We start from the raw sequence: 12,500 nt of genomic DNA, 5'->3' as shown, positions 1-12,500 counted from the left end.
ATGATAGGGCCGCGCGGCCAAACCCTAGGCCGCGCCGCCCTGTAGTCCGGGCGCCTCGTGGCCCCACTTCGTTTCGTCTTCGGTCTTCTGGAAGCTTCGTGGAAAAATAGGCCCCTGGGCGTTGATTTCGTCCAATTCCGAGAATATTTCCTTACTAGGATTTCTGAAACCAAAAACAGCAGAAAACAGCAACTGGCACTTCGGCATCTTGTTAATAGGTTAGTTCCAGAAAATTCACGAATATGACATAAAGTGTGCATAAAACATGTAGATAACATCAATAATGTGGCATGGAACATAAGAAATTATCGATACGTCGGAGACGTATCAGCATCCCCAAGCTTAGTTCTGCTCGTCCCGAGCAGGTAAAACGATAACACAGATAATTTCTGGAGTGACATGCCATCATAATCTTGATCATACTATTTGTAAAGCATATGTAGTGAATGCAGCGATCAAAACAATGTATATGACATGAGTAAACAAGTGAATCATAAAGCAAAGACTTTTCATGAATAGCACTTCAAGACAAGCATCAATAAGTCTTGCATAAGAGTTAACTCATAAAGCAATAATTCAAAGTAAAGGCATTGAAGCAACACAAAAGAAGATTAAGTTTCAGCGGTTGCTTTCAACTTGTAACATGTATATCTCATGGATATTGTCAACATAGAGTAATATAATAAGTGCAATAAGCAAGTATGTAGGAATCAATGCACAGTTCACACAAGTGTTTGCTTCTTGAGGTGGAGAGAAATAGGTGAACTGACTCAACATTGAAAGTAAAAGAATGGTCCTCCATAGAGGAAAAGCATTGATTGCTATATTTGTGCTAGAGCTTTGATTTTGAAAACATGAAACAATTTTGTCAACGGTAGTAATAAAGCATATGCATCATGTAAATTATATCTTATAAGTTGCAAGCCTCATGCATAGTGTACTAATAGTGCCCGCACCTTGTCCTAATTAGCTTGGACTACCGGATCATCACAATGCACATGTTTTTACCAAGTGTCACAAAGGGGTACCTCTATGCCACTTTGTACAAAGGTCTAAGGAGAAAGCTCGCATTGGATTTCTCGCTATTGATTATTCTTCAACTTAGACATCCATACCGGGACAACATAGACAACAGATAATGGACTCCTCTTTTATGCATAAGCATGTAACAACAATTAATAATTTTCTCATTTGAGATTGAGGATATATGTCCAAAACTGAAACTTCCACCATGGATCATGGCTTTAGTTAGCGGCCCAATGTTCTTCTCTAACAATATGCATGCTTAACCATAAGGTGGTAGATCGCTCTTACTTCAGACAAGACGAACATGCATAGCAACTCACATGAAATTCAACAATGAATAGTTGATGGCGTCCCCAGTGAACATGGTTATCGCACAACAAGCAACTTAATAAGAGATAAAGTGCATAATTACATATTCAATATCACAATAGTTTTTAAGCTATTTGTCCCATGAGCTATATATTGCAAAGGCGAATGATGGAATTTTAAAGGTAGCACTCAAGCAATTTACTTTGGAATGGCGGAAAATACCATGTAGTAGGTAGGTATGGTGGACACAAATGGCATAGTGGTTGGCTCAAGTATTTTGGATGCATGAGAAGTATTCCCTCTCGATACAAGGTTTAGGCTAGCAAGGCTTATTTGAAACAAACACAAGGATGAACCGGTGCAGCAAAACTCACATAAAAGACATATTGAAAACATTATAAGACTCTACACCATCTTCCTTGTTGTTCAAACTCAATACTAGAAATTATCTAGACCTTAGAGAAACCAAATATGCAAACCAAATTTTAGCATGCTCTATGTATTTCTTCATTAATGGGTGCAAAGCATATGATGCAAGAGCTTAATCATGAGCACAACAATTGCCAAGTATCACATTACCCAAGACATTTATAGCAATTACTACATGTATCATTTTCCAATTCCAACCATATAACAATTTAACGAAGGAGAAACTTCGCCATGAATACTATGAGTAGAAACTAAGGACATACTTGTCCATATGCTACAGCGGAGCGTGTCTCTCTCCCATAAAGTGAATGCTATGATCCATTTTATTCAAACAAAAACAAAAACAAACCGACGCTCCAAGCAAAGCACATAAGATGTGACGGAATAAAAATATAGTTTCAGGGGAGGAACCTGATAATGTTGTCGATGAAGAAGGGGATGCCTTGGGCATCCCCAAGCTTAGACGCTTGAGTCTTCTTGATATATGCAGGGGTGAACCACCGGGGCATCCCCAAGCTTAGAGCTTTCACTCTCCTTGATCATGTTGCATCATACTCCTCTCTTGATCCTTGAAAACTTCCTCCACACCAAACTCGAAACAACTCATTAGAGGGTTAGTGCACAATAAAAATTAACATATTCAGAGGTGACACAATCATTCTTAACACTTCTGGACATTGCATAAAGCTACTGGACATTAGTGGATCAAAGAAATTCATCCAACATAGCAAAAGAGGCAATGCGAAATAAAAGGCAGAATCTGTCAAAACAGAACAGTTCGTATTGACGAATTTTAAAATGGCACCAGACTTACTCAAATGAAAATGATCAAATTGAATGAAAGTTGCGTACATATCTGAGGATCATGCACGTAAATTGGCTTAATTTTCTGAGCTACCTACAGGGAGGTGGACCCAGATTCGTGACAGCAAAGAAATCTGGAACTGCGCAGTAATCCAAATCTAGTACTTACTTTTCTATCAACGGCTTAACTTGGCACAACAAAACACAAAACTAAGATAAGGAAAGGTTGCTACAGTAGTAAACAACTTCCAAGACACAAAATAAAAACAAAGTACTGTAGGTAAAAAACATGGGTTGTCTCCCATAAGCGCTTTTCTTTAACGCCTTTCAGCTAGGCGCAGAAAGTGTGTATCAAGTATTATCAAAGGATGATGCATTTTCAGCGGGGTGCGGAGTTTTCTCAACCAGGCATAATATATTAGATACATAAGTTTTAGCATCTCCCTTTTCATTAGTCTTAGGCGTGCTACTCTCATCAAACAAATTTTCAGGAACAAGCCAAGCATAGTTATTTTCTAATGCATCATTCATAGCTAGGAGTTTACATGGTATTGGTGCTTTGATCTCCCCTCCATCATCAATATTATTAGTGTATCTTATTCTATCCATGTCCATCTTTTCAAGGAGACTAACAAAATTAGTATGAGAACCAAGCATATTAAATTTAGCAAAGACCTTTCTAGCTTCTCTTGCTAGACCACCAAATTCTCTAAGAAGGGTTTCTAAAACAAAATCTTTCTTTTCCCCTTCTTCCATATCACCAAGTGTGAGAAACATGTGTTGGATTATAGGATTAAGATTAACAAATTTAGTTTCCAATAGGCGAACTAAATTCGCAGCAGCAATTTCATAAGTAGGCGCAAGATCTACCAAATGTCTGTCTTCAAAATTTTCAATGGTACTAACATGATTGAAGAATTCTTCTATATTATTTCTCCCAACTATAGACCCACGTCCTACCGGTATGTCTTTTGTGGTAAAATTAAAAGGAAACATGATGAATCAAGTAAAGTAAATGCAAGTAACTAATTTTTTTGTGTTTTGATATAGCAAACAAGATAGCAAATAAAGTAAAACTAGCAACTAATTTTTTTGTATTTTGATTTAGTGCAGCAAACAAAGTAGTAAATAAAACTAAGCAAGACAAAAACAAAGTAAAGAGATTGAGAAGTGGAGACTCCCCTTGCAGCGTGTCTTGATCTCCCCGGCAACGGTGCCAGAAATTTTAGCTTGATGGCGTGTAACTCACACGTTCGTTGGGAACCCCAAGAGGAAGGTATGATGCGCACAGCAGCAAGTTTTCCCTCAGAAAGAAACCAAGGTTTATCGAACTAGGAGGAGCCAAGAAGCACGTTGAAGGTTGATGGCGGCGGGATGTAGTGCGGCGCAACACCAGGGATTCCGGCGCCAACGTGGAACCTGCACAACACAACCAAAGTACTTTGCCCCAACGAAACAGTGAGGTTGTCAATCTCACCGGCTTGCTGTAACAAAGGCTTAACCGTATTGTGTGGAAGATGATTGTTTGCAGAAAACAGTAGAACAAGTATTGCAGTAGATTGTATTTCAGTAAAGAGAATTGGACTGGGGTCCACAGTTCACTAGAGGTGTCTCTCCCATAAGATAAACAGCATGTTGGGTGAACAAATTACAGTTGGGCAATTGACAAATAAAGAGGGCATGACCATGCACATACATATCATGATGATTATAGTGAGATTTAATTGGGCATTACGACAAAGTACATAGACCGCCATCCAACTGCATCTATGCCTAAAAAGTACACCTTCAGGTTATCATCCGAACCCCCTCCAGTATTAAGTTGTAAAGCAACAGACAATTGCATTAAGTATGGTGCGTAATGTAATCAACAACTACATCCTTAGACATAGCATCAATGTTTTATCCCTAGTGGCAACAGCACAACACAACCTTAGAACTTTCTGTCACTGTCCCAGGTGTCAATGCAGGCATGAACCCACTATCGAGCATAAGTACTCCCTCTTGGAGTTACAAGCATCTACTTGGCCAGAGCATCTACTAGTAACGGAGAGCATGCAAGATCATAAACAACACGTAGATATAACTTTGATAATCAACATAACAAGTATTCTCTATTCATCGGATCCCAACAAACGCAACATATAGAATTACATATAGATGATCTTGATCATGTTAGGCAGCTCACAAGATCCGACAATGATAGCACAATGGGGAGAAAACAACCATCTAGCTACTGCTATGGACCCATAGTCCAGGGGTAGACTACTCACACATCACACCGGAGGCGACCATGGCGGCGTAGAGTCCTCCGGGAGATGATTCCCCTCTCCGGCAGGGTGCCGGAGGCGATCTCTTGGATCCGCCGAGATGGGATCGGCGTTGGCGGCGTCTCTGGAAGGTTTTCCGTATCGTGGCTCTCGGTACTGGGGGTTTCGTCACGGAGGCTTTAAGTAGGCGGAAGGGCAAGTCAGGAGGGCACACGAGGGCCCCAGATGACAGGGCCGCGCGGCCAAACCCTAGGCCGCGCCGCCCTGTAGTCCGGGCGCCTCGTGGCCCCACTTCGTTTCGTCTTCGGTCTTCTGGAAGCTTCGTGGAAAAATAGGCCCCTGGGCGTTGATTTCGTCCAATTCCGAGAATATTTCCTTACTAGGATTTCTGAAACCAAAAACAGCAGAAAAAGACAGCGGCACTTCGGCATCTTGTTAATAGGTTAGTTCCAGAAAATGCACGAATATGACATAAAGTGTGCATAAAACATGTAGATAACATCAATAATGTGGCATGGAACATAAGAAATTATCGATACGTCGGAGACGTATCACGCCCCGCCTCCATGAACCACCCCGCGCTCCACCGACGCCACGTTGAGTTCCGCCTTGACGCCCTCTTCATCCCCGTGCGAAGAATTGATCTGGGGCGCTCAGAATCATCGCCACGAATCTCCCTCCCGAGCTCTGGCCACCGTCGATTTCTTCAAATTCCGGCTAACCCCGACGACCTCCGGCCACACCGAGCCCACCTCGAGCCTCAGGGTAAGGGTGCGAACCCCCTGGACATCATCCCCGCCCCTGTTGCTTCCATTTTCCTCCTACCGTTGATGATGCCGAGCTCCTCCGCCGCAGGTTCCAACGCCGCCGTGTCCCCGGCGATCTCCAACCGGCGGCGCCGCCTCCATCTTGTCCGCGTCGACGAGGCGCTTCCCCGACGGCCTTCCTCGCTTCCTGGGGCGCCCTGCAGCACCTGCACGCGCGACGCCCGCAGGTGGTCACCGCGTCTCCCTTCGCCGCGTGCGGCATCGTCCCCGCGTCGAACACATCTTGTGCGTGCGCGGATGGTTGGCCAGCGTGGCCGCCACGTCGACCCCCTGGCCCCACCCGTCATACTCTCTAGCTAGAAAAGCCCGCGGTGAGAATCCCCACCAGATCCAGTTCTGGATGCTTTAGCATCCAGACCCCTCTACTTCTCTGTTCTTAACCCGCAATCCTCACCTGTGCAGTTTTCCCGAAAACCCCCCTGTAGGTTCCTGTACCCAACCCGGGCCCCCTTCCGTCCCAGTCAGCGCCGCGTCAGCTCCTGGGCCCGCGCGTCAGCCTGCGCGGCTAGCTCTGCCCTTGGTGAGAAAACACCCAGCTTGTTTTCTGTTTTTCTGAAAATTGCAGATAATGTTTAAATCTTGCATAAATAATATCTTTTAAACCGTAAGTCGAAATAAAATGTTTTCTATATGAAAGTTGCTCAGAAAAATGTAAGGAACATGAATATACCATCCATATGCTTGTTTGCATCTCGCATCATGTCGAGCGTTGATAGTTATGCACGTTCACCTCACATATATGCGGAGTATTTCGGAACACCGCCTAGGTTTTCCCCGCTCCGTTTAATTTTGAAGTAGCGCACCTTTGCCATGTTATGTCATGCTAATCAACCCTTAAATTTGCCGGTAGAAAATACAACTCCAACCTTAATTTGTTTGTTCGGGGTTCCGACTCCGATTAATATGGATAAGTTGCATCACCATCATCTTTGCCATGTCATGCATATCATCTTGATCATGCCGGTTCTTTATCCGTAGAAGTAAGATTGCATACGTTGTGTGTTCCAGCATTTGCTTCTTCCCGGATAGGATCACGAAGTGGTGTTGTGAGATACGACAAGTTCTTCAGCAGCTTTTCATAGGCGAGCCCACCCCTTCACCTATTTTACTTTTACATGCTCTTTTGATCTATTGCTATCCTTATGTTGCGATTCTGTTGTGTCACGTGTCCTATCCACCTGTTACCTATATGTCCGAGATACACCTCCTCGCCCTACCTATTGTTTGTTGTTTGCCAGCTTTGCGAGTCGTAGGCGTGTTTAGGCTCTGTTGTTTATCTCGATCTGTTATCGGGATATGTTGGGTTGTTGGGAGGTTATCACATGCTATATCAGTTGTTGGAGATACACATGCTTTACTTATTTGTTAACAACTAAAATTGTAAGCAGAGGCATCTGTGAGCCCCTTTGCGAAAGCATCGGAACTTTGACTCGCTAATGTCCCCTAGGACCCGAGTTCTTGTTATCTGTTCCGAGATTGAGCGCTCTACCCATGCGTGGGGATTCACTGGGACCCCCCTCACCCATTACCTTTTCTCAAGTTAGTTGAAAAGGGGGCCACAACCTTGGTTTTATTTGGCGCATGCATGTTTATATACTGTTGCCTTCGGGTGTTTACTTCCTGTTGCCTTCGGGTGTTTATATTCTGTACTGCACTGCATAATTGCTAGACGACTTATCTAGTGCTTGGCCGTTAGTGCCCGCCTAGATGCCTACGCAACCTCTGGGTCCGTCTCGGAGTACGGTCGGACTTCGTCACGGGTAGCTTAGTTGGGTGGCCCCCCTAGACTTTCTTGTTGAACTGGGAACGGTCTTGTTGTGAGACATCCACCTGTCGTAAGTGGGTCGAGCATGCGTATGGTTACATTTGGGCAACCCCTGCAGGGTGTACATCTTATCGATAAGCCGTGTCCGTGGTTATGGACGACTTGGAATTGTATAGCTTGATCATAGAACAACTTACACCTTATTTCCTGTTGCTAATAATTTGCTAATAAAACTCTTTCAAAAGTGTGTGCCTTTGCAATACCTCTTGGCGAAGGGGGATCGCATTGGCTGGGTTATGTTTGTGTAGTATTTATCTGTTACCTTGTGCGCTCTCTTATCTTCTCTGAGTAGACGGATGTTGTAGCGTGTCTCTATTGGATAGTAGCTTTGCTGCCGCTAAACTCCACATATAGCCGGGTGAAGTTTATACCGCCCACCAGCGAGCATAGCTAGTCTTGTCTCGCAAGTACGTGCCAATGGTACTTACCCTCGCCTTCCTTTCTTTTTGTCTCCTCCCCCTTTTGTCGGCAACCGATGGCCCGACTTTGACAGGTACGAGATGACGACGTTAGCAAGGTTACCCTTCCGGCTTGGCCTGGGCAGGGTTATGGACGCCACTGGTTATCTTCAGGACTCTTAGTCCAATTTGTATCTTGTCCGTACTCGGACGTATTCGATCTTCTGTATGAGTTGGATCTTTGTATTGTATATTTGTATCTTGACTCGTTGGAGTCGTTGTTGTATATATGTATCTTGTGGGCTCTATTGTAATCCTGTTGTAATGTTACCGCTCGTGTTAATTCCTCTGGCATCACGTGTGTGATTCGTCGCGCACGTCGTGTCGGAGGGCGTCCCTGAATCGATATCGTGCGGATTTCGGCGGGATCGCTGGAATCCTCAGGATACCGGTTCCGGGGCGTCACAAGTTGGTATCAGAGCTCAGGTTGATGATACCCCACTAGTCCAGCCTGTAGGTTAACCTTGCCAACGGTCGTTAAGTTTAGAGTGTCAAAACCTATTTTCTAAAATTCGTTGGATAGATCTGAGTAGCTCTGAATTTTTCTCCTTACCTCTATTCTTTCTCATCTTACCTTTGCGAGTTTTGAATCTTCTCTCATCTGCTTCTTTGAGTCATAGGTCTCTACGCGGGTTGGACGATCCTTGCCTTTATCCTATTAGGTCCGATCTTCGGAGGATCCCTACGAAAGCGCATCATCACCGACGGAACAACGACTTCTTGTTAGTGGTGTCGCCGATCTACGTGGAGCAACAATTCTTGTTAGTGGTGTCGAGGAGATCGACACGTCGCCTGAAGATCCGATAGTTCACCTCTCTCCCCCATACCTGGACGTGGAATCTCGGGGCGAGATTCCTTGTTAGTGGTGTCGATTGTAACGGCCCAGGGTAGCACCTCTATTAGACTTGCCTGCTCTTTTTCTTTTGTGCACCATCATGGCATATGCATCATATCATCCATGTTTTCACAAAATAAAATAAAAGCTATTTTTATAAACCCTAAAATACTTTGTTTCTTCCTCTCATATGGTTTATATATCGAACCCTCCTCTTTTCCTTTCTTTAACAAAACCCTAACACCAACCCTATTTAACAAATATAACTATTTTAAAAGCTTTCAAAATTTAATTTGTTTACTTGGTCTATTTTCAAAAGAGTGTTCAAAACAGGTTTTAAAATAAAAAGAAAACAAAACAGAAAACCCTTCCCCTCTACCTGGGCTCCCTCTCTCTCCTTGGCCCAGCCTTTCCCCTCTCTTCCTCTCAGCCCAGCCTACCTTCCCCGGCCCAGCCCTCTTCTCCTCTTCCTGGCCCGAGCCCACCCCTGGCTCGTACCGCTTCGCCAGCTCCTCTCTCTCTCTTGTCGTCTTCTCTCTCACGAGAGAGACGTGAGCGCTCTGGTCCCCTCCACCACCACGGCATCCACCGCATCTCACCTGCTCCACCCTCCTCCTTATCTTCAGCACGCGAACCCTAGCCACCAAACCACTCCCCATCTCCTCCCTCGCGCCGCCGCCATCTCTCCCCATCTCCTTTCTCATTTTCTGTGAACCACCGCGAGAAAAATCGCGTCGCCCCGCCTCCATGAACCACCCCGCGCTCCACCGATGCCACGTTGAGTTCCGCCTTGACGCCCTCTTCATCCCCGTGCGAAGAATTGATCTGGGGCGCTCAGAATCATCGCCATGAATCTCCCTCCCGAGCTCTGGCCACCGTCGATTTCTTCAAATTCCGGCTAACCCCGACGACCTCCGGCCACACCGAGCCCACCTCGAGCCTCAGGGTAAGGGTGCGAACCCCCTGGACATCATCCCCGCCCCCGTTGCTTCCGTTTTCCTCCTACCGTTGATGATGCCGAGCTCCTCCGCCGCAGGTTCCAACGCCGCCGTGTCCCCGGCGATCTCCAACCGGCGGCGCCGCCTCCATCTTGTCCGCGTCGACGTGGCGCTTCCCCGACGGCCTTCCTCGCTTCCTGGGGCGCCCTGCAGCGCCTGCACGCGCGACGCCCGCAGGTGGTCACCGCGTCTCCCTTCGCCGCGTGCGGCATCGTCCCCGCGTCGAACACATCTTGTGCGTGCGCGGATGGTTGGCCAGCGTGGCCGCCACGTCGACCCCCTGGCCCCACCCATCATACACTCTGGCTAGAAAAGCCCGCGGTGAGAATCCCCACCAGATCCAGATCTGGATGCTTTAGCATCCAGACCCCTCTACTTCTCTGTTCTTAACCCGCAGTCCTCACCTGTGCAGTTTTCCCGAAAACCCCCCTGCAGGTTCCTGTACCCAACCCGGGCCCCCTTCCGTCCCAGTCAGCGCCGCGTCAGCTCCTGGGCCCGTGCGTCAGCCTGCGCGGCTAGCTCTGCCCTTGGTGAGAAAACACCCAGCTTGTTTTCTGTTTTTCTGAAAATTGCAGATAATGTTTAAATCTTGCATAAATCATATCTTTTAAACCGTAAGTCGAAATAAAATGTTTTCTATATGAAAGTTGCTCAGAAAAATGTAAGGAACATGAATATACCATCCATATGCTTGTTTGCATCTCGCATCATGTCGCGCGTTGATAGTTATGCACGTTCACCTCACATATATGCGGAGTATTTTGGAACACCGCCTAGGTTTTCCCCGCTCCGTTTAATTTTGAAGTAGCGCACCTTTGCCATGTTATGTCATGCTAATCAACCCTTAAATTTGCCGGTAGAAAATACAACTCCAACCTTAATTTGTTTGTCCGGGGTTCCGACTCCGATTAATATGGATAAGTTGCATCGCCATCATCTTTGCCATGTCATGCATATCATCTTGATCATGCCGGTTCTTTATCCGTAGTAGTAAGATTGCATACGTTGTGTGTTCCAGCATTTGCTTCTTCCCGGATAGGATCACGAAGTGGTGTTGTGAGATACGACAAGTTCTTCAGCAGCTTTTCACAGGCGAGCCCACCCCTTCACCTATTTTACTTTTACATGCTCTTTTGATCTATTGCTATCCTTATGTTGCGATTCTGTTGTGTCACGTGTCCTATCCACCTGTTACCTATATGTCCGAGATACACCTCCTCGCCCTACCTATTGTTTGTTGTTTGCCAGCTTTGCGAGTCGTAGGCGTGTTTAGGCTCTGTTGTTTATCTCGATCTGTTATCGGGATATGTTGGGTTGTTGGGAGGTTATCACATGCTATATCAGTTGTTGGAGATACACATGCTTTACTTATTTGTTAACAACTAAAATTGTAAGCAGAGGCATCTGTGAGCCCCTTTGCGAAAGCATCGGAACTTTGACTCGCTAATGTCCCCTAGGACCCGAGTTCTTGTTATCTGTTCCGAGATTGAGCGCTCTACCCATGCGTGGGGATTCACTGGGACCCCCCTCACCCATTACCTTTTCTCAAGTTAGTTGAAAAGGGGGCCACAACCTTGGTTTTATTTGGCGCATGCATGTTTATATACTGTTGCCTTCGGGTGTTTACTTCCTATTGCCTTCGGGTGTTTATATTCTGTACTGCACTGCATAATTGCTAGACGACTTATCTAGTGCTTGGCCGTTAGTGCCCGCCTAGACGCCTACGCAACCTCTGGGTCCGTCTCGGAGTACGGCCGGACTTCATCACGGGTAGCTTAGTTGGGTGGCCCCCCTAGACTTTCTTGTTGAACTGGGAACGGTCTTGTTGTGAGACATCCACCTGTCGTAAGTGGGTCGAGCATGCGTATGGTTACATTTGGGCAACCCCTGCAGGGTGTACATCTTATCGATAAGCCGTGTCCGCGGTTATGGACGACTTGGAATTGTATAGCTTGATCATAGAACAACTTACACCTTATTTCCTGTTGCTAATAATTTGCTAATAAAACTCTTTCAAAAGTGTGTGTGCCTTTGCAATACCTCTTGGCGAAGGGGGATCGCATTGGCTGGGTTATGTTTGTGTAGTATTTATCTGTTACCTTGTGCGCTCTCTTATCTTCTCTGAGTAGATGGATGTTGTAGCGTGTCTCTATTGGATAGTAGCTTTGCTGCCGCTAAACTCCACATATAGCCGGGTGAAGTTTATACTGCCCACCAGCGAGCATAGCTGGTCTTGTCTCGCAAGTACGTGCCAATGGTACTTACCCTCGCCTTCCTTTCTTTTTGTCTCCTCCCCCTTTTGTCGGCAACCGATGGCCCGACTTTGACAGATACGAGATGACGACGTTAGCAAGGTTACCCTTCCAGCTTGGCCTGGGCAGGGTTATGGACGCCACTGGTTATCTTCAGGACTCTTAGTCCAATTTGTATCTTGTCCGTACTCGGACGTATTCGATCTTCTGTATGAGTTGGATCTTTGTATTGTATATTTGTATCTTGACTCGTTGGAGTCGTTGTTGTATATATGTATCTTGTGGGCTCTATTGTAATCCTGTTATAATGTTACCGCTCGTGTTAATTCCTCTGGCATCACGTGTGTGATTCGTCGCGCACGTCGTGTCGGAGGGCGTCCCTGAATCGATATCGTGCGGATTTCGGCGGGATCGCTGGAATCCTCAGGATACCGGTTCCGGGGCGTCACACCTGTTCACGGTTGTTC

The sequence above is a fragment of the Lolium perenne genome, unplaced genomic scaffold (genome assembly GCF_019359855.2).
Source record: "Lolium perenne isolate Kyuss_39 unplaced genomic scaffold, Kyuss_2.0 unplaced44, whole genome shotgun sequence".
NCBI classification, from domain to species: domain Eukaryota; kingdom Viridiplantae; phylum Streptophyta; class Magnoliopsida; order Poales; family Poaceae; genus Lolium; species Lolium perenne.
This window is presented reverse-complemented; position numbering follows the sequence as displayed.